This window comes from Rattus norvegicus, chromosome 7 (genome assembly GCF_036323735.1).
Source record: "Rattus norvegicus strain BN/NHsdMcwi chromosome 7, GRCr8, whole genome shotgun sequence".
Taxonomy (NCBI): domain Eukaryota; kingdom Metazoa; phylum Chordata; class Mammalia; order Rodentia; family Muridae; genus Rattus; species Rattus norvegicus.
The window spans coordinates 73950477-73973536 of record NC_086025.1 but is presented as its reverse complement, the minus strand read 5'-3'; the positions used below and the strand labels follow the sequence as shown (position 1 = coordinate 73973536).

Here is a 23060-nt window from a genome sequence, read left to right as displayed (position 1 = left end):
AGTGCTCACACCCACACATGTAGTCTGAGTTTAATTTCCCATGTCCAAGTAAACAAACAGTAAAAAGGCTTGCACTGGGCGGGGCACTAGTGCTCATCCAGATAGCTTGACTACCTCATTAATGGAATAGTGTCATTTGTACTTTAGTTATGGATTATGACACCGTTTGAGTAAAATTGTTCAAACATATACTGTGTAGTCTGTAATCTCAGTGCTGAGGGGGCAGAGGCAGAGACAGATGAACTCTTGGAGCTTCCTGCAAGCCAGCCTAATTGAACTGGGGAGCTCCAGGTCCAGTGAGAACCTGCCTCAAAAAATCAAGCTGGAGAGGAAGACTGAGGAAGACATTTGTCACTAGCCTCAGTCTGCCCCCACCACACACACACACACACACACACACACACACACACACACACACCTCTAACATGTTTGTGTACATGGAACATGAAATCACATATGTATCACATATACATGAATTTTTAAAAAATGCTACTGAAATATGATATCTAGATTCAGCAATCAAATTCCCATGAACAATACAAAAAATGTCTATCATACACCTCAATTAAGAAGGTTTTCTGCTTTATCAAGATCAGGTATATTTATATTGTTGCCTCCAGGAGGTCACATTATGTTCTGCATCATACGTGGACTTAACCAAGCAGTTTCCGCAATGAAAACAGAGGACAAATGTTTAAACCTTTGGATACGGTCACCGCCTTTTGAGGAGAAAATGGACGAGAAAGAGATAGGAAGAGCCAATGTGTAGATATTTGCTCACTGCTGTACATTTTCCCAAAGGCACATGCAACTGCGTGTTTAACTGGGGATGACTCCTAAAAGGTAAGTAAAATGCTTCCCTACCTCTAATTGTAAGGTAACTTAAAGAAATGAGCAATAGGCCACCATCCCTGTGCACACTGTTAGAGAAAATATATGGTGTTTATTCAATAATTGGTATAAAAAAACCTGGAGAAACTACATGATATTAGAACTGATATCATGCAATAAAAAAAAAACTGTTCGAAGTTAAAGATATCAAAATTCGTTGCAACAACTAGTCTCACTCACTCTATCATCTGGCAGCCATTTTTTTAAACATTCTCTGATTGTCTATGTTCCCCAGTGAAAGTTATTACATTCCTCTGCCCATTTTTTAATCAAAATCATTTCCAACTTATTTCAGGCTGTCACAGTAATATTTTCATACAAGGAGTGCTGTAACCTAATTCCTTCATTTGAATAATACATTCGCTTTTAATTACTGCAACTTGATCTCAGATTATTCAAATAACTGTTTCATTTTTATGCTTACCCTGACCCCAGTGTATTTATAGGCTTTTATCCTTACCTGATACCAGTGTAATGTAATTATAGATTGTATTTTAATCAGCTACTATATTCTAGTGAGTTTGTCTAAATCACTCCAATCCAGAGTCTTTTATTTCTGTGCCTTTTAAAATTCCACAATGGCATTCTCTTTGCATAAAAGCAACATTTTTTTTTCTTTTCGTTCACAACAATGAATGGATGTTTCGTATGCACTGCTGGCTGCACTTCTGATTCAGTAATATTTACAGCATGGTATGTAAAGTCAACTCTTGCTCTGTAAAGCACATCTTTTGGGATCTTCACACCTGTTGTTTTTAATATTCCAGGAACCACCAGCGCCACTCTCTTAAGACCCCAGATGACACGGTGCTCATGATTATCACGCCTGTGTCTGACCGCAAACCCCTGTAAGTAGTCTCTCTGTTGTGAAAAGGCAGGCTGGTGTCATGGGGATGGGATACATGTATCTGATGGGAATTACTTAGCCTCAGATTTTTAACAGGTCATTTGCAACTTCTAAGTTTCTTTTGACTGACACCTGACCTCCTGTTGCAAAGGCTGGTGTTGAAAACACAGATCTAAAAGTAACACAGGAATTTGGACTAAGAGCGTGGCCAAGAGTATTAGTCGTCATTAATACTCTAGTGTTCATATTGCGATCAGAATAACAGGCTTGAGATGCGCGCTGTTTGAGAGGGGTCTGATTAGTAAGATTCTTTACTGTTGCTGCTCTTCACAGGTAGTCAGCTATGGAAGACTAAAACGGTACAGCTGTCTTTCAGATCTGTCCTCTTTTGCCTCTTGACCTGCTGGTAAGGTTCAGACCCAAGAAACCTTGCAAGGCTTCCTGTCCTCTACACGTCTATGGGTAGATATGTCCAGGACATAAACTTAGCAGTTCCTCTAACTCCAGTGAGACTGCCTTCGTTGTGTCCCCATTGGCCTATGGGAGCAAACTCAAGCTACCTATCTTGGCATCCTGAAAGTAAAGATTCCTTTGAGCTATCACTTTTGATTAGAAGGAATTAAGTCCAATTACATAGATAATGTAAGAGTTATTTGTACGAGCCACGAAGTGGAGAGGGAATACAAATAAAAGAGGGAGGCAGAAACTTCCGGGTTCTGGGATTAATAGTTAAAAACTGGGACTTTCCATAAATCAATGGCAGTGGTGACTACAGGCCTCATCATCCAGGTTTCCACCTGTGGGTTAGAGCCCTCTTCCTCTTCCATGTCTTTTTCTTTATCTCCAATCCCTTCTTTTGCTCATAGCAGAGAATGCTCTGAAGACAAATGCCCCTAGATAAGCACATTTAAATCAGGACACAGGGTACAGTTTTAAAATCATGACTCTTTTCGACCAGTGAGGTTTCATTTATTGTTGAGTAAATTTCATGAGGTTTTTTTTTTTGAAAACTAGTTTCCTCCATTGACAAACTCCTGAGGTGTAAATAAGAAGACACAAATATTTGCTTAGACTGTCAGAAACAAAAGGCCAGCCACATGACTGCTTTCTGGTTGTGAAATTGGTCTGAGGCGTAAGGAGCACATTACTTTCTTCAGTGATAGTTGTTAGACATTACCCAGAGAACTTTAGAAATAGGTCACTGTTACACAGTGCTCTCAACAGCCTAGTGGAATAATGACATGAAATGAGGATTTGGGGGAGGAAATGCTGATAACTTGCAAGAATGAGTTTTGCTGCTCCCCACCCTCCCAACCTCAGTGTGGAGACGTGAGCTTCCTTTGGGATTGCTTCCACCGTCTGGTGCAGCACTCACTTTGACTATCATAATACAAGCTTCATTAGACAAGTAAGACGCAATTGTCTCCGTGAGATCAAAGGACAATCTATTAAATACAGCAAGTAGAACTCTAGACTGAAAGACTATGAAAAGTTAGAATTTTACGGTGAATCAGAATGTAAATTGTGCTAGCATACTGTGGCCAAATGCAGAACTGAAGATTAGCTTTATTAAGGGGAAATTGACAGTGGGCTTGAATGATGTGGAAAATGCAAGAAGGTACGTGAATTCAAAACAACTGCTTTATGTACTACATTAAACTGAGTGTGATGCTGGGGAATTCAGAAGCACTGCTGGCTTACTATGAAATTGTTAAGAAATATAGAACCAAAAAATAATAGGTACCCTGGTGTTTACAGCAAACACCATTTTTATAAATTCAAGGATGCTGAATTCTTTTTATGTTAAAAGAAAAAGAAAAAAAAAAAAGCCCGATCTCAAATGTTTTCATCTGGGAGAAATTAGGACACATTGTATACTGGCCATTTTCTCCAAATATCTGTTTGAGTTTTCCTCCTCATGAGTGAAACTGAGAACTTAATCCTAGTTGCTTTAAATCAAAGATTATTAGAAATTCTGAAAGCTACAGCCTTTGTCTGCCTGGAAGGAGAGGGAGACAGGAGACAGGTAAACCAAACCCTCTGTGCTCTCTACGGAGTCCAAATTTGACTTTGCTTCAAATGAAGGTAGCATGTATATTTCATTGCATTATGTCACTTAAGTCATTTACAAAATTCTGTAAAATTGCCCTGAAATCACATCAAGCACAACAATGTACCATGAAACCAAAGAAAATATTTCATAGATCCACATTTCATTTTTGAGAATGTTACCATGGAGTCAGGGGTCTGAGAATGAAGCGCTCCGTTTTAGATTCTTGAACACAATTAACTTAGAGAATATCCTACCCCTGAAATAAAACATTGAATCTTAAAGAAACACACACACACACACACACACACACACACACACACACACACACAGAGTTTAGGGAAATATTGGATAAAGAAAATAGAAAGAAAAAGTAATCATTTGAAACAGGAATGTGATGGCTATTCTTGGTTGTCCTCTTGAAACACAGTGGAACCAATTAAATACCAGGTGGCTGGGCAAACCTGTGAGAGATTTTCTTGATTCGGTTTTTTGAAGTGGGAAGACCCAGCCACCCTACATGTGGATCTCACCCTGATTGTCCTACACAGAAACACATGGAGGAGGACGACTTGGTTTCTGCTTGCTTGCCTCCGGCCTGCTGGCAAGTTAAGTATCCTGTTGCTTAGGCATTCCTTTGCTTGTCTTAGAACCTCCTTCTTACGGATTCTAGCACAGACTCTCTCTGTAAATCCTCTGGGACTCCAGCACCAGATTAGAACTGATAAAATTCTGAACTCTGTAACTATCAACCTCCTGAACTTTATTTCATAGATAACATTGTTAGACTACCCAGATCACAGCCTATACATCCCTCTAATATTCTAACAATCCCTCTTTATGTGATACACACACATACATGCATGTACATGTACACGCACACATACACACTCCTGCACACACACACACGCCCACACATGCACACACATGCTCACACACACACACCACACACACATGTAAATACACACGTGCACACACACATGTAAACACACACACCACATACACATGTACACACACACGTACACACACGTGCACACACACACACATCTATTCTATCCCTTATGTTCCTTCGGAGAACCCCGAGTAACATAAATGCACTTCTATAAATATTGCAATGGAAATACAAGGAAATTATCACATAATCTGCAAATGTTAGGAATATACTATCATCTAATATTTTAAATTAGCATATATAATACATAATTATTAGATCCAATATGTATATACATAGTTTACAATTCTTACTTTTAGAATATTTTTACATTTATTCATGTGTCCCAATAATAAACAGTTTCTCATGATAATCTAGTACTGTCATCAAATCTCAGGAGTAAGTCTGGCTCGTGTTTTAGAAGGCAATGCTTAGTGCTCCTGACTCTTAAGTCTCACGATCAGGGTTTTAATGGGGGAATGGACATCTTTAAAGGGCTTAAAAGAAGACAACGGGGTAAAAAGAGGGTCCGATAGGGTATTATACTCTACTTACAGTGGTCTTCTATTTGCAGATCCAAAGAGGAACTGGTGTGTAGGTACATTTCAGGGAAAGGGAGGCTCTCGCAGAGGCCTGGGCTGTGCTGACCAGGTGCTGGGTCCTTGGCTCCCTTTCATTAGGGCAATCTCTTCTGTGAGTTGCTGTTTTTACAACCCATAGACATTGAGCACCTCACCAAGGCTGCTTACTGCTGTTCCTTTGGTGATGTTACCACTGACAACCATCATAACAAAGTGCAAAGGGGTGGATTTTAAATATATATGTCTGTTTAGTTACATTCATGTATGTGTGAGTGTGTATATGTCTTTTTTTTTTATCCCATTTAGATCTGAAGTTAGAAGGTGGTTGTGAGATACAAAAAACAAATACAAAAACAGATACAAAAAACAAAAGGTGAAAGGGATTGAACTTAGGTCATCTCTAGGAGCAAGAGCCACAGTTGTATGTGGTCTTAACCTCAGCCATCTCCATGGTTCCAAAGGAAAGGGGCTTTTACGCTCAGCCAGATCTACATGAGGAATCCAGCCCTGAACGTTCTGCCTCTGGAATAAGCCTGGACAGCATAATCCCTCAAGACTCCTCATCTGGAAAATGGCAGCTCTCTTGTCTCCCCTCAGATAGAGGCTATGTTCGCAGGGGACTGCTTTAAAATAAGTGCACCCAGCACAGACAGGAGGACAAATGGGAGTCTGAGCCATATTTTCCCTGCTCCTTTGTCATAATTAGTTTACTTGGAATGGCAAACCTATTCTCTGGAAGCTTCAGCTAGGGCAGATTGTAAAATATCACCTGCTGGAGGCATTGTCCTGGAAGGCACTGGCCTTCAAACGCACGTCCCATTTGCTACTCTTCTGTTGGCCCTGGGTCCTGCGGGGGATGATTTATATCACTGATTTCAGACTGTTATTCCCAACAAAGAAGATTGGCCCTGTTTAGCTCTCAGACCTCTACTGTCTGCTGAACGTTTGAAATAAATACGCACTTGGTAATATTCTCGAATTCTTGGACTCTACAAAATTAGACATTGGCTGCCCAAAACCTGACCCTTGGAATTTACACAGATTTTGAATCGCGTAGAGCCCTAAATTATTAGACTTCTTTTTCTTTTTCTTTCCAGATCATAAACTGAGGTTTGTTTGTTTGTTGAAGGAAAACTGCTAAGCACGAGAAGTTTAATCAGCGTGGCTCTTGACATCATATATATTTAACTTGCATGTTCTAAAAATATACATTTTACTTCATACTTGTTTAAAGAACTAGGAATGAGGATTTATCTGGTTCAGTACATAACTTGCCATGACTAATAATGGCTATGCCTGTAAAAATCTTATGAATAAATGAGAGAACAATGTATGCTGGAAGCCCCAGCATAAGGTTCAGGATTTTGACCTATGTTATCTACACTGTACCGTTGAGCTGTTTCCATTCAAACTCTAGTCCTGTGTTGTATTTTAATATTTTCTAAAGCAAATAAGAAATCACACACACACACACACACACACACACACACACGCATATATACATATGGGTGTATGTTTAGATGTGTATGTTTTGTGCATCTGACTGTGTAACATAATTTGGGGCATTAATTTTAAAAATAACAACTATAAATGTACAAAAATATTTATATGAACAACACTCCTGGAAGGAAACTCCAATTTCTAACAGTCAAACTTGACGCGCGTACTGGTCCCCTGGCACTGCTTAGCTCAGAGCCATCTGTCAGTTTGGCACTGTGCCCACTCACAAGGAGTTATGCCAGTTCAATATGATATAGGTTTGAGAGAAAAGATTGTGGAATGAGCTCTGAGCCTTCCTTTAATCCAGAACTTTGATGGTTTTCTTTACTCTGGACTCTGACCTCATAGGTAGCAATGAATATCCTAGTAAGAGCACCAGTGGAAGGGGAAGCCCTGGGTCCTGCTAAGACTGAATCCCCAGTGAATGTGATTGTTGGGGGGAGGGCGGCAATGGGGGGAGGGTGGGGAGGGGAACACCCTTAAGGAAGGGGAGGGGGAGGGATGAGGGGGATGATTGCCCGGAAACCGGGAAAGGGAATAACACTCAAAATGTAAATAAGAAATACTCAAGTTAATAAAAAAAAAAAGCCAAAAAATGTTACTAGGAGACAGAAACAGTGTTGTGGTACACAGAACTCTAAGAATAAAAACATCTGAACAACAACAAAAAAAAAAGAATAGGGGATTTGTGGCAACGTCATGGACTCTGCATTTCTAAAAACTCCATGAAAAAGTTTACTTTCTGTTACTCATGGGAATATTAAAACTTTGCACAGTTGGAAAAGTTCAATATTTATTCTAAAACCTAGAACTGACTATAGTAGAACACGTTCTGGGTAGACATCAACATGGGTGATCCCTGCTTCCTGTGAGGAGGCAGCAATAAAAACACCCACAGCCAGCTTTTCATTCATTTACTTCTCTCTCTCTCTCTCTCTCTTTTTTTCTGTCAGCCTCACTGCATTTACATGTATAGTCTTGAAACTGACATTTTAAGTTTCCATTCTATTGCTTGGTGTAAAAATAAAAAATATTTTTATGCCATTGTTTTAGAAACCTTTATCCTGTCAAAAATCCATAACGCTATTTACTGTTTTGACATTTTAGCAAACAAATTATAGACAAATATTCGTGAGAGAAGTTAAAGAAATTGGCGTTTTTTTGATAAACCTATGGGTTAAATCATTTTAAGTCTGAAGAAAGGGAAAATACCCACTCTGCTATGCTTTGAGCATCACGGAATTCCCCTTAGCATCTATGAACCTACATAGGTGTTTATATGCTTATAAAATGAGAAGCAGTATTGAGGGGACAACTCAGTGGGAAGGAATAATTACTTCATGAGCATAAGGAGCTGACTTCTTACGTAAAAGCCAGGTTCAGTGGCATATGTCTAACATGGGCACTGGTGGTGGTGGTATAGAGACAGACTCTAGAGAAGTGGCAAATATCTGTGTTTTCAGATGGCCTTAGGGAAGCCCTATCAAAGTGTCATTTGACCCCAAAAGGGGTTGCTGCCCATAGGTTGAGAATCATTGTCCAAGAGCCTTCCTGATCAGCCAGGTTAACCAAAATGACGAGTTTCAGGTTTAGTCAGAGACACTGTCTCAAAAACTAAAGGGTTAGTAGTTATACAGACATCCATTGTTGACCTCTGACCTCTACAAGGACATGCAAATGCATCCACACACAATTGCAGACACACACACACACACACCACATCACAGCACACACATATACACTACATACACACTACACACACCACACATACACACACACACAAAGAAAACAAAATACGTAACTTGGGAAAACAGAAAATATCTTTCAAAGCATTCTGATTATGTTATTTCTGACATTATAATTGGTGGGGAGGGGGGCTGTGGAATTACCTGGTCAGATTAGGGAACTGACATTATGAGATGGCAGATAAGCGATCATGTTTGTCTCTCTGATCTATGTTTGAAACACTCAGTTGCTCCAGAAGGTATGAAGAATACACTGCGGACGATGGAAAGTGCAGTTCCTCCAGTACTCACTCTGGTGGGATGGCGTGGACTTCCCTCTACTGCTCTGACCGTCTACGCAGGCCTTACATCCCCTCAACAGAGGAGTGTTCGAGATGCTTCAAGCTATGTGTGCATAAAGACTGAGATGATAGGACTCAGCTCAGAGTGTAGTAGATTTTAAAAATGTCCTGGTGACAAACTAATGTTGTACCCTCTATTGTAATCGGATCATTTTAAGACTTTGTTACTTGGGGGTAATTGCTTTCCTTGCCTTTATGACAATGCTAACTCTTGCACCTTCCTAAACTGACTGTGAATGGGAAGATTATATGGAACAATGCGGAGAAAGCTAGAGATGGAATCTAAAGCTAGATGATTTAGGCATCCATCGCGGTCTGTGACTTTCCTATTACTTAACTCATCACTTAACTCTTGTTTCCAGTTTTCACTAAACTTTATCCCTAGACTTAAAAGTAGGATCTGAAACTGAATGTATCCCTTTTAAACCAAAGGATCCTTTCCAAATACAACTTTCTGGTAAATGACCCTCACAAAGTCTTAAATGCATGCTTTTTAGAAAAGGAAATAAAACACTAATAAAACAAAATATGTCAAATAATTACTATAGAATTAAAGCCATATAAACTGGCCAGTGAGACAGCTCAGCAAGTGAAAGTCCTTGACTCACAAACTGACAGCCCAAGATCAGTTTCTTCCTCCTATGGTGGAAATAACTACCTGTTGCAGTAAATATTAAAAAATAGGTAACCTTTTACCCCGCACTGGCGCCAGCACCATTGGGCCACGTGGCATTGCAGGGTGTCTTTATCTCAGCCTTGGCATTAATGCTGCAGCAGACAGCCTTGCCTTACCTTTTGTCTTTCAGATAGACATTGCATAAACCCCCACCCAAGTTAAATCCTAAAAGGTGCACCCCTTTCCTGAATTGTCCCCCACATTCTCCTACATGTGATTCTTCTTCCTTCTGTCTGTCCCATGAAGATGGGCAACGTTCTTTTTGTGCCAGGGTGTTCTGTCTGATACTTTCTCCACACTGAGGCCATTCTTATCCACGACCACCACATTCTTTGAGCATATAGCATGCAGCAGAATCTATTATTCAGCATTCTGACTCTCCCCAGATAAGCCCTGGCACTCCCCCTGGATGATATCTACTCACTGGTGCATTGTTGAATTCAGACAATTCGGTCGAACCTGCCGTACCTGTGGGAAGGATGCCCTTTCTGTTTTGTGCTCGGCCTTATCCTTAAAGCCCATCAGAATGTCTAGAACGAGTAGGCAAGCATAAAAATGTGCTAACTGAAGAAAGGCCATTACCCTCATAGATGGGCAGCAACATTAAGGGGTCACCATTACTGCAGGCGCTAGTGAGCAAGATATGGAAGGGAGGGGTCATGGTGGATGGAACGAATTCTTGGTTGAATTCATTCATGCATAAATGCATCCATCATTTTTCTCATGCCTTTTTAGGATCATTCTCCTTGATATGAAAGGTCAAATTCCTTGACTCTGGGGACGTACTATCCAGTTGGGTAATGAACACAGCCAAACACACGAACACAATGTGTTATCCAGACACAATCGAGATACCAGGCTCAGCCATACAGGCTAGTGCAGTTTAAGGGAGTAGAAAAATCACTGTGCCGACAGTGGTAAGAACTTGAGTGGAGGCATTGAAGCCCTGTGAGGCTGACACTGTAGGCCGCTCACTACTATTGTGTTCTGTGGCTATTGCAAGAGAACTGCACTCTTCTCTGCAACAATGCCGATAATACAGGAGACCGGGGAATTCCTCTGGGCAAGTGTGTGTGTGTGTGTGTGTGTGTGTGTGTGTGTGTGTGTGTGTGTGTGTGTGTGCATGCATGAATGAGTGGGGATTCAGATTCTAAGGTTAGATTGTAGTTTGTTCAAGTTTTGTGAAGACCTGGGATAGCTTTCGAATACTTGGGGCTTGGAAGGAGGAGGAGAATCAAAGGAGGAGAAAAAACAAAGCACACTATGTTCTTCTACCCTAAAGTACCCCAGACTACTGACAGATGACTACCAAATACACAAGACTATGCCGTGAGTAGGTTGAATTAGCTAAGTCAGATAAGGACATCAGTAGATTCGCTATCATTACACTTGTCACTTCAAGGGACTGTCCTTGTCTTTTGAATTGTACTCATAAAATGCATTCTAAATACAGCTAGTTTTTGTCCTGAATATGAAGAAAATTTTAATTTGTATTTAGGTTTTCATTTTTAATTACACAGGTGACTGCTTAAGTATTTCCATTAATATAGGAAATTAAAATGTTTACTGAGAAATTCACTGTTGTCTTATAAGCAGACCAAACGAGCCTTCCATAATCTGTTTTTAGAGTAGCAGTTGGGCAGTGCAGGGTTATCTGTCTCCAACTTATAGGTGTAAACTGCAGTGAGATGGGCCTGCTATAAATTTTCAGATAAAATGCCTTTAGACATTGCTCTAACAAGACTCACATGCTATTAGTATTCTCCCCGGGATCAATTTTAAAAGTTGTAACATAATAAAAAATGGTTGGACTATATTTTCCTACAGCTTTCGTTTTATTATGTTGCATGAAATATGCCTTTATTGGCTATAGCATTACTGGAAGTAAAATATACCGGGTACTGAAAAATTCTGTCACTTTGTATTAGCTGTAAATTATTGACTAGTATAAACCCTAATTTCATTTGTCACATTCTGTTGCATTGCTGCTCGTCCCTGTTCCCATTCTGTCATTCTGGCAGGCCCGCGCTGCCCCAGGTATCACGGCATCGCCATCTGCACCCGACATCTGTCTCTCTATTGATCACACGGGTTTAGCACTTGATCAAACAGAGCACAACAGAATACATCTCTTTTTGCAATACTGCCAATGCCAACTGCTGCACAGAATCTACCACAAAAGCCTCCCTTACCTAGTTTGGAATCTGCATTTACATGGCTCTGCCTTGCTCTCAAACTCAGTGTTTCCTCTCTTTTCTCTTATACTGCACAAGAGTTACATTAACATAAATCTATTCTGTATATATTTGGGAATTAACCACACCGAAAGAGGTCCAAGCTAGTGAAGGAAAATAGAGACCAGGACATTCAGGGAAATAATGCAAGCTGGTTAGGCCTACCTATGTAAATGTCCTTGTCTCTCCTTTATTTGTTTTGAGGACATTTGTGACTGCATAAAATCTTTTCTGGCCGGAGGAAACGAATGTTCCATGTTGGTTTGTTGTGTCCCCTGATTTTGAGATGCCTAGACTTCCCCTTGTGGGACAGCCCTTGAGAAGGCTATGGAAGCAATCACAGATTTCTAGTTAGCTGCAGGGGAAAACAGAGTATTTTCAAAAGGGCTACAGAGGCGTTACCTGTGTGGCTTTCACTAACCTTAAGGAGGAACCACATGCACAATCCGGAAAACCAGTGCCAAGATGTTGCAGAAAACAAGCAACACAATGGAAAGATAAGGCTACCGGGAGACATTAAAGGAAGGGAAAAACCAGACTGGCAGCCAGCATTTCTACTTCTCAGGAACACAATGGTAGGATTAAGGGCTGCAGTTGCATTTGCTCTCACATTTTCACACTTTCCACCGTGAGACAAATTGTTTCCAGAGAGAATATCTTACACTCACCGTGTAAACAAATAAATAAAAATGCCCTTAAATTTTTAAGACTGATAGCCATATCATGTTTAAAACCTATTCAATATCTTACCAGCCAGAGATTGCATACTTTATTTATAGCCTCACAAATTACCTTGCGGGGGAGGGGAACAGAGCGAAAGCCTCTGCATTAAAAATGATCAAGTTTTCTTTTAATTTTAACTGAATCATGGTGGTTATAAAATTTAGAAACCACTGTTGTTTTTTTTTAAAGGCAGTATTACTTATAACACAAGACAAGTGGGCTCTATGTATTATTCATACGGTGTTTTGTAGCCAAATACATTAGAGTATATAGTGGTACCAACAAATTAATATTTTAGTGCTAATTGAAATTGTTCTTTCCACAAAGATTAAGCCTTTTCTACCCACCACACTCCAGTCATTAAATAACACTTTTAATGCCTTGTCGAAATGATGTCTGACATTAATACAAAGCTATATTAAAGCACTCAAATGACCAGTTCTTTTGTGATGCATTCTATATGATCACACACTGGGTCAGAGTGGGCAGTATGCATGAAGTGGTATCAAGTGGAAGCTAATTAAAATATATTCTTTATAGAACTTTACAGAAAAAAGGGACCGGCAATCATCAGAAGGTATTCTGAAAATGGCATTTTTTTAAAAGGCTGCAGCATGCTTTCTTCTTCTCGTGTAAGGGTAATTTTTGACATAAAGGTTTTATTGTAGGCTCAAATCTTCAGCTGGAAAATAATTTTTATGGTGTCAATAAAATTGTAAAAACACTTTCAGATGCTCTTTAAATATAATTTTTATTTCCTGGAAAATCATATTTCGTTTTCTAAGCAGAGCTTTTCAGTATTTGCCACCTTCCCTTCCAAGTAAAGTCTTGAGATCAGTGTTAATAGTTTTTCCTTGCACCGCTGCTATTGCTCTGTTAGGACCATTGCTATAGCATGCTTACATGCACACACACACACACACACACACACACACACACACACACACCGGCCAACCAGACAGACACACAACATACACGCACTAGGCACACCTTACACATACACTGGACACACAAACACTAGAAACACATACACCAGACACATTCATACACACAAATACCAGAAACACATACACACACCAGACACATAAAAACACATACACACACCAGACACACACACACTCACCCCCCCAACACACATACACTCTAGACTGTCACACAATGCAGAAGACCAGTTCAATTTATAACAATTTGTTTGCTCACTACAATTTTTTTCCTCACAGTAGGTCAGCTACAACCAGGGCCAATTTTGCAATAGTCATGTATGAGCTTACAAACTATGTCCTGGCATTATTTTCTGTTATCTCTCAGACACAAATGTGTTAAGAAAAACAAAACAAAATAAATCCTGTATATTTCTTTACTATTGATGGAAATTCAATGCACATGATAATTTTATTTACCATTGTAATGACAGCCAGAGTAATGCGTTAAGCAAGTGGTGCTCACAATATTTAGGAAAAATGAGTTGAAAATATAAATACCTTTTTAAAAAAACCAGCATATGAGGAATGCACCAAGGACAAGAGAACAGAACACTTAGGGTAAATACTCAACCTGCAGAAGCAAACTCAATCTTCACTTGAAAAGTCCACATTTAACTGAGAGTGGTTATTTAGCGCGAGTGGGAATTAAAGCACTATTTTTATTTCTGTATGTAGGTATATGTGTCCTGATAGTTCTTGACGGATGTATGCATTGTCACTGCTTCTGAATGACAGAGTCCTATACATTGATCCCTAAGAGCAATATGAACTTGGGTCTTGCATGTTTTAAATGTTGAGATGGGTGAATAAGGCTATCAAATTCTAATTTTGATAAGGGTACTTTCAAGTTATTAATTACTTAAAGGATTTTTGGTTGGTAATGTGTAGTTTAGAAACTGAAGCATCTTATTCTTATTCCTACACTGTTTTTCTCATGGAGTATGTCCTAAAGTAATTCAGACCTCTGACAGTCACCCTAATTCTAAAGGGATCAGAAAGAGTCATGTAAAAGCGGAAGACTTGCCAAGAGAAGGTTCAGCCTAACGGGGATGGATGAGGGGTCAGGTCTGTGAATTGTTGGAGGGATCACAGCAACTGTCAATAGGTGGGGTGGACTCTGTGCATGAAGCTTATCCTCTCCTTTTTCTTTCTTCTACCCTCCCTCCCTTCGCTCCCCTTCTCTCCCTCTTTTCTTTTATTAAAAAGCAAGATCTCGATGGGCATCCCAGGCTGAGCTGACCTAGCGTTTAGCAACCTCCCTCAGTGCCTTGAGTGCTGGAATGAGGATCCCACAGCTGTTCCAAGACAACTGCCTTTCCAGAGTGCTTTCAGTGGTCTTTGGTGTCTACACATTCGAGAGTGAGACTCTGATGTCACAAAGTGTGTCCTTAGAACTTAACTCCTGATCTCTGGTCTCAAGCTTCAATCCCCAGCATACCATGAGATAATCCCACTTACAGCGATGAGGGTCACAGCTAATTTCAGATATCTTAGAGCTTCCCTGTTGGCTTTGCTGATGGGGAACCCCCAAGAGAGGAGCAGATGCCTTTGGGTGATCCTTGACAGATTGGCCCTGCTCAGGTATGGTGGAGATGATCCCAGCACATTTAGAAATCCCTTACCCACTGAATTCATGCCAGGCCAATTGTTGAATGGATACAGTGGAAGGATTTTGTGCTTTCCCCAGCAATTAAGTCAAGAGAAAAGTGTCCTCAGGTGGCTTACAAAACATGTATAAATGGTCTTGGTGCCCTAATAGAATTATGACGCATCAACATTTTATACCTTTGATTTACCCACGAATTCAACAGAAAAAAGGCTTTCCAGATTCAAATGCCTATAAAGAGAGGGAAAAAATATTTAGGCAAGTATCTAGGGGGTTTATGACTGTCACCAGGTGAATTGAGGAGGGAAGGGCTGGAAGCCCAGGTGATGTGTGTGTACACCAGAGACGGCTCCTAAAGTTCATCTAGGCGAAGTGACTATTAAACCAGAACAGGAGCTGCTTGTCTATTCTACATAGACACGCTAAATCATAAACGAAGCAGTATTTAAATGTTCTACACTGACAAGGAGGGAGAAAATATGTACATGAGCTTTAAAATATGCATGTAGTCACCACAAACAACCAACTGTTTCCTGTTTATGACAAAGGAGTAAATAATCACTGATCTGGCAGCCCGGCACCTGCTTTGCATCTCACTCCATATCAGTAGTCCCTGAACCGTCATTATTTTTCCTCAATTAAAGTTCATAGTCTCAGAAAGTCTGTGCTGAGCAGATGTACAACTGTTCTTGACGACGGAACACAGAAGAATCACAAATTTAGAAAACTACTGCCATTTCATAAACCCCAGAATCACATCATTTGCTGTGGGTAAAAAACATTACAAACAGTATGTCTCTTTTATAGGCCGCGAAGCCGGCGCGTTACAGAAAAGAATATTAAAGTTCAAAACTGTCACATGAGCAGTGCATTATGAGTACAGTAATGCATTTTTTTTATGATTCAAATAATGGTTACCAAAACGAGAGGAAAAAAAGTAGAGTCTTCAGTGGGTATAATGTAAAAATTGGGACTGAGAATTAGACAAAATTGGAAATATGAGAAAAGCCGCACGCAAAGTAATGATCTGCAGAGAAGCCCAGAACGCAGTAATGAATGCACTTCAGAAATATGGATTCTACTAATGTTACTTTTATTTTCATCTTTTACATAATTTTGAATCCTATAAGCACTGATCATTAAGGCTATAATAAGTGCAGCAAAGATCTGGCTTCAAATATAACCAAGAGACACTTGGCAGAAGAATTAAGAAAGAAAAACCTACCGAGGGTCACATACCGCAGCAACATCCATTTAGAGAGCTGCGTAAATACAGTTCCCATCACCCACAAACTTCCCTTTGTGTTTAAGGAAATGAGGAAGGGAGGTAAGCAGCATGGAAAGGTTCACTCCCTTTTATTCTCTAAATGTTATCTTAGACATTGAAGACCACATTCTGCAGTAAATATGAAGTTCCTCTATGTTTTTAGCCCCTCCTTCTCCAAGCATAATTCTGACTGCACAGGGCGATTGTCGTAGAATGTGGCAAATTATGAATCTTCAGGTCATAGTGTAAGCTTACAGCAGCAATGGCTACACCGGTCGTTCGTTTCCTGTTTCCAGTGAGGAATGTGTTACTGTTTTCTACTGTTCCCCACACCCTCTCCAATAGGACTTAAAGTTTTACTACTACTAGGAAGGTCACTACACCTACCCATCAATAAAACTACTTTAGTTACTGTTAACTAGCATAACTGTTACCATTATTGTTATTAAGCTAATTATGGGCAGAGTATGATTGTTCCTTGGCCAAGCCAACTCTTGAAAATCATTCCGATTTTCCCGTGTAATCAGTCCTAGCGCCATTTGTGACAACAGACGTAGATCAGCATTGGGCACTAGTAAAAGCATTTAAACCCTTGCAGTGTGATGGGTGGTTGGGGAATATTTTCACTCTTCACTTTCTCTTCCAGTTTTGTGTCTGGTGAGTCAGGAAGCAGCTCAGGAGGCCTAAAAGAGAAAGCTACTCTACCTTTGCTTAGAAGCCTACAGACTGCAAGGTGATGAGATTCCTGGCTAGGTACACATTTTTTCCTGAAGACAAAGGGTAGTTTTAAAATACCCCGGTACTGAGAGCCAAAGCGCTCAAGCTCTGTCCCAGGGCAAACTGCTTTCATGAAAATCCTTTGTGTATCTTCTTCCCCCAAACTGGCCTTCGTGCATTTTCGTTTAAAACGTTATGGCTGATTCTGTCACCTATCCCACCGGCATCCTCCTTAGTGATGCTCACTGTGCTTTGCCAATGCTCTTACTTTGAACAAGTGAGTGGAGAGCACTATTCTTGTTCATTTGACATCTTTAAAAAGTCCAAAGTACACCAACCGATAAAACATCGTCAACAATGACATGTGAAGGATATGAGGTGAAAATCTTTAATGTTAAAAATAACCTCGATAAGATTATTACAGTCTAATTTCCCAACATACAACTTAAGCGGTATTCATATTAGAAATCTTTAAAGATCTTATATTACTCTATTTTACTAACCATGAATAATATTGACTTGAAAATGTTTTATCTAATTTTGCTTACTAAATCTAAAACTAAAAGAAACACCTTTCTGTGTATGCTGTTGGCTTTTTATTACGTTATTGACTTAAAGCAAACGATACAAATAGGATAGACAGTGTTAGAAATGGCTGTTTTTTTGCAGACAGATATATGTAACAAAGAAAGACGCCTGTGTATGTCTCTGTTGGACTGTAATTAGGTACATGAGTTACCTAAAGCTTTGATAGTTTTTATATTATACTATACAGATATAATTTGGTCTACAAGGACTTTTAGGGACCCAATAAAAGTGGCACAAATCTTGCACTTAGTATGCATTAAATATTAACCTCAGTTTCCCTACCATTTCTTGGTTAAAGCACCAACAAATACAAATTTGTTGGCCTTTGTTTACTGACCCTGCACCCACTGTTGTGTCCCAGTGTAAATCTTAGAAACTCATTGACGTTTTCCCCTTAAGTGTTTGATATGCCCATGCCAATTTTCTGTTATTGGCGTTGTTTCTGGGCTGACAATGTCTAGAGAAGACAGAACATCCTACTCCAGGCTAGTCGCAGCCGATCTCCTTCCCTTCTGCAGCCTACCGTTGTCTTTCTCTCCCTCTTCCCTTTCTTGCCTCCCTCTCCGTTCTCCTTCCTAGTTTTCTCCTTTCCCTCCCTCTTTCTCTCTTGTTCTTTTTTTCTGGTGAGAAGCAGGGTATTTGTTACAACAAACACTCCTTAGGCCAGGCATGGAGAGCAGTAAGAACCCCTGTGCTCCAAGGAGGGGCCGGAGCTCCTGGTTCTCACAGGAAAAGGATTATTTCTCCTTTGACCACAAAAGTTTATGTTTGATAAAGAGGCGTTATTAGGGCTGTTTAAAGGAATCTTCCTCTATTTTCATGATGTGCCAGAGAAATTTGCCTCTACTGTTTCTTTTTAAATTTCTTCTTATTTTCCTGGAGAGATGTACTGTATCATGGTTTTGCCTTCTAAATACCACACAGATGTATTCATAGAAATTCAGCTTTTATATACAATCTTTAAATTTTTATTAGAAATGATTTTAATATTCTTTCCCCAGACCCCTAATTAAGTTTTTCATTTTGCCTTTTTAGACAAGTATAGAAAGTTTCATGATTTTGCCTTACTCTTACCTAATAAGAGCAATAAAACTAATTTTTAAAACTAATTTTTAATGAAAAAGAGACCAAAGAGAAAGGTGTGTGTGTGACCCTGTCTGTTAGTGATGATCAGGGAAGTCTCCCTGTGTGAAAAAGGCAGCATGCAGCACTCCACCCAACTAGGCACATCAGTTTCTGTCTGTACTGTGGGTATTGCTTTTTAAAGTGGTTGAATGCCAAGGAAATATAGGTTTACCATATTAAACATTGCTTTATCTAGATGATAAACTTTTGGGAGTCTTTTAAAATTAAGTCAATCCCTTCGGCTGGTTGTTGCAGGTAAAACTGGCAGTTATATCAAGGCATTGTGCTCCAGCCACTGAGTGCCAAATGATCACGTGACAGTTATTAGTGCAGGCCAAATGGTAACACTTGAGCCTTGAAACACTCAAGAGCTTCAAAATTACATTTGTGAAAAAGCAAGCAATTTCAAAGAAATCCTCTCCTTGAAAAACTGTTCTTGCTAGAGTCAGGCAAGAAATTTATCACAAAACCAAACAAAGGCCACAGTGAAACTGCTCATCCAAAAGGCCCCATCCATTTGGTGCTGGCAAAACAACCAACCAACCAAAGTAAAAACACCAAATCAGTAAGAACAGCAGCAGCAGCGACAACCCCCAGCCCAGACGCAGAGAATACAAATGTAAGTGTGATTAAGTTTTCCTGCACGAGCACTTGAGACCTTTGGCTTGCACACCTCAGCAAAATATTAAACTAGCAAACAAAAGACACTTGGATCCTTCCTTCAGAGTGACAGGAATTGCTTAAACCTGCCTTCCCCTATGATCATCATCAATAATTTTAGAAAAAAAAATCACATAAGTAATTTAGCCTAACAGTGTATCCTGACCTTCTTGCTAACTATATCTTTATCCCTCCAACTTTTATCATTGGTATTGTGTGTCCTCTGTTTCACAACCCCAGTCAGTGCATATTAATGACCAGAGATCATTTTATGGGAGGTTAAGAGTAATTGTATTCAAGCACAAATGGATGGTTGCTACACTGTGATCAATGACAGAGAAAATATTGTCTTCCCCCTCAACAAAATGCAAGTGCCTAGGTCCTACTGCCAAGCTGCAGCATTAAAGTAAGGAAGTTGAGTGTCATCTAAACTGTTAAACTGTCAACTGTTAAAGGAACACTAGGCCACACTGCATCTGTGTGAATGTGTGAATTGGTTCTACAGAGGAATCCCGGGTTTCCTCCTCTGCAATGCTAACGCCTCCTGTCTGAAGCTTCCTTCAGCCTCACCTCCTTTGCACCAGCGTTACCACACTGGTGTATTTAACAGAGACATTTACATGCTTTGCATTTTAAGTGCCTTGAAACTCCGGGCCGAGAGCTCGCACATTTCCGCCGCACCATCAGATGTAATGAGTTATGGTACTATCGGCATGTCGATAAGCTATAGCCCAGAGAAGAACAAGGAAGTATAAAAAATATGGCCAGAGGATGGGATAAAATTATCAGCTAGTGTGTTTTCCTGTTTGGTTTTAATCTACATTTAATTAAATTCTTATCTTCTGTGTACTTATGGTCGCATTTGAATGGCGAGACTGCATTCATTATGAATGGTAAAACTTAACTCAGAGAACATTACATGTGGCTTCTTTAAAAAAGAGAAAAAGAAAAACGCTGTCTTTATTCTTTATGCTCAGGCCTCATCAACGGGCAGGGGCGGGGGCACCAAACTCTCTCCTGGGTCAAGTGCTATAGCACTTAACCTTTGGGTTAACTGACTGAGAAATTTGGATTTAGCTAAAATTTTAATCCTATTTTTTATTTTCGCAATTTGGAAATGTTATCAAAATTTGAGGCTGAGCAGAGCTGGCAAGGCGAGCAGCGGAGTGCGTTAAGGAAATGCCTTCTTCGTCCTGAAAACCAGAGATGATAACAGGAAGTTTTTATTAGTATTGCAAAATGTGTGCATTAGTCTGCATCCTTAATTATTAAAACCATTACATTCCCTTGTCTTTATATGCCAAAATAAAAAATGCCTTAATTGCTGTTTAAAGGCTTCTCCCACCGCCATCATAGACCCTTTGAGTTCATTCAAGCATTCATATATTTTAGAGAAAACTAAAATGTTTTGAACAGCACATTACTCTGTTGGAGGACTGGAAGGACAAATGGAGGCCGTTCTTCAGGTAACACGTGAGGCTATAGTAACAAGTACCATCTCCTTGGCGTGACCGAGACGGGGTGACAGAAAACAGAGAGAAACAGAGGCAAAGTTTTATGGTTTTATGTCAGTTTTAGCTTGTAGGAGGCAGATTGCAGAGCGACTGGGGACTGAGATGGGATTTCTTGTTCCTACTGACCAAAATTCATCAAAAACATCAACAAGATGAACAAGAAAAACCAAACCAAACCAAAACAAAAAATTTGTCTGATAACTGCAAAAGCCTTTTCATAAATGCCTGCTACAGAAGTACAAATCGCTTCATATGAGTGAGATTTATTTAGTTAGTTTTGCAGTGTGAAGGACTGAACCAAGGTCATATGGCATACTAGCCTAGCATTTCTACTACTGAATATAGCATTTACATATTCTAATAAGCAAAAACTGTTACTAAAACCTGTATGTCAAGGAACAAAGAACATTGCAGGTAAGTGATGGCTATATTTCCATATTATATGCAAAGGGGGCTACAACCTGGAGATGCTAACATTATAATCCAAACACTTGACTTTGGATAGTTTTGATTAATTAGTGACAGTTACCAGTGGTTTAGTTCATCCAGGTAATCCCAGCACAAATAACTCAGGAATAGTGTATCACTCTACATCAACAGTCTTGTTTTGAAGGGAGCTATAAAATCCCCAGAACTTAGGCCAAGAAATCTCTGTTTCACCTACTAGAGAATAACTTTGCGTATCATACAGACGAGGACCATCTAATAACCCGAGAGGCAGACACAGATTCCAAATGATAGCAAAACCTTTCAGGAAACATGCACAACAATTTCCAAGTCTTAGCACTGCTATTTTGCAGAGCACTCATTCAGCTCAGTACATGGGATTGCTCTTCTTCTGTGCACAATTTGACATAAAATCACAACTGGGAAGATTTTTTTTTTTAAATGTGACAATTCTGCAACATTAAGCCTTTTAAAAAGTATTCTTCTCTCAGCTAAGCAAGCTAAAATATTCATAACAAAGAAATAAAAGATACCCCGTTATGAGAAGTTATCATTCACATCTAGGCTTTATTATGATATAACACATACTTTAAAATAAAATTGTGGATGTGGTTTGTTTTATCAATTATTATATTTTTAAGAGTACTTTTATATGCCCCTCCTTAAGAATAGTTACAACATGTATTTTTATTTTAGCAAACACATGCAAGAGATATGTTCATGCACACATATTAATAAGGTCTCTGTGTTGCTTTTACTTAAAGAACTGAAAATTCCAAGATATTGAGCATTAAGGTAATATTCAATTCAACAGACAACTCTGACTACCTTTACTCACAGAGAGTCATTTGAAGTCTTAGGGAGATGAAAATGCGATACAATTGTTGCATGCGAGTAAACTACAGTAGGCCAGAGTTGTAATGCTCTTTGCTAGGCTTTATCTAACAGAAGGACACACTGCAAACGAAGGCGCTGAGGTGGCCGCATATGTCAATCAAGTCAGATGAGGAGTAAGACCTAGTTCCTAATACACTTTAGACTGGGAGAAACTTGAAAAGTTTCAGGAATTGGACCAGTCAAAGCCTGAGTGCACTGAGAAAAGCTTGGTGGCTGCACCACCTCACTGGCCACATCTATTTCCCTTCTCCGTCCTTCCTCTGGACCGACATGTTACTCTTCTCTTGCTTTGTCCCACCTGACCTCTGTGAATTACTTTGCTTCCCACTCCTTCTTCTACCCAGGATGCGCTTTATGGATGTCTACAGTATTTTTTTCTTACTCTTCCATAGAATGTCTTAAATGTTCTTTTCTCAGATAGGCTTGCTGTCATGCTACTATATGAGACTACAAATAATTTTCTTGTTCTATTTTTGTTCTGCATTACTTCTCTCTATACCTTTTCTTGCCTTTTTGCCATTTACCAAATTTTCAGCCTGTGCATTTCTTTGCTTATCATCTTTCCCTTCCTGGAGTATCCCCCACCAAAGGAGAGGGGTTCTCCTGCTGCTTTGGATAATGTCTTGCTTATAGTATGCACGCACCCAGAGTTTATTAAATAAAGAACGAACGCAGGGCAATACTCAACTTTTTACTGTCTCATATATTTTATCACACAAATAAATTGTTTTCTATTT

At 39.6% G+C, this 23060-nt stretch overlaps 1 protein-coding gene and 1 long non-coding RNA gene across 4 annotated transcripts in view; one reads left to right on the top strand and one right to left on the bottom strand.

Annotated features, from left to right (window-relative positions):
* The window catches only part of Zfpm2 (zinc finger protein, multitype 2), a 437310-nt gene that overhangs the window by 27505 nt on the left and 386745 nt on the right, over positions 1 to 23060 (bottom strand). The window lies entirely within an intron of this gene.
* LOC120093644 (uncharacterized) lies at positions 273 to 5515 on the top strand. Its single transcript, XR_005487096.2, has 3 exons — positions 273 to 843; positions 1659 to 1739; positions 2072 to 5515. It is a non-coding gene; the product is annotated as an uncharacterized LOC120093644 (long non-coding RNA).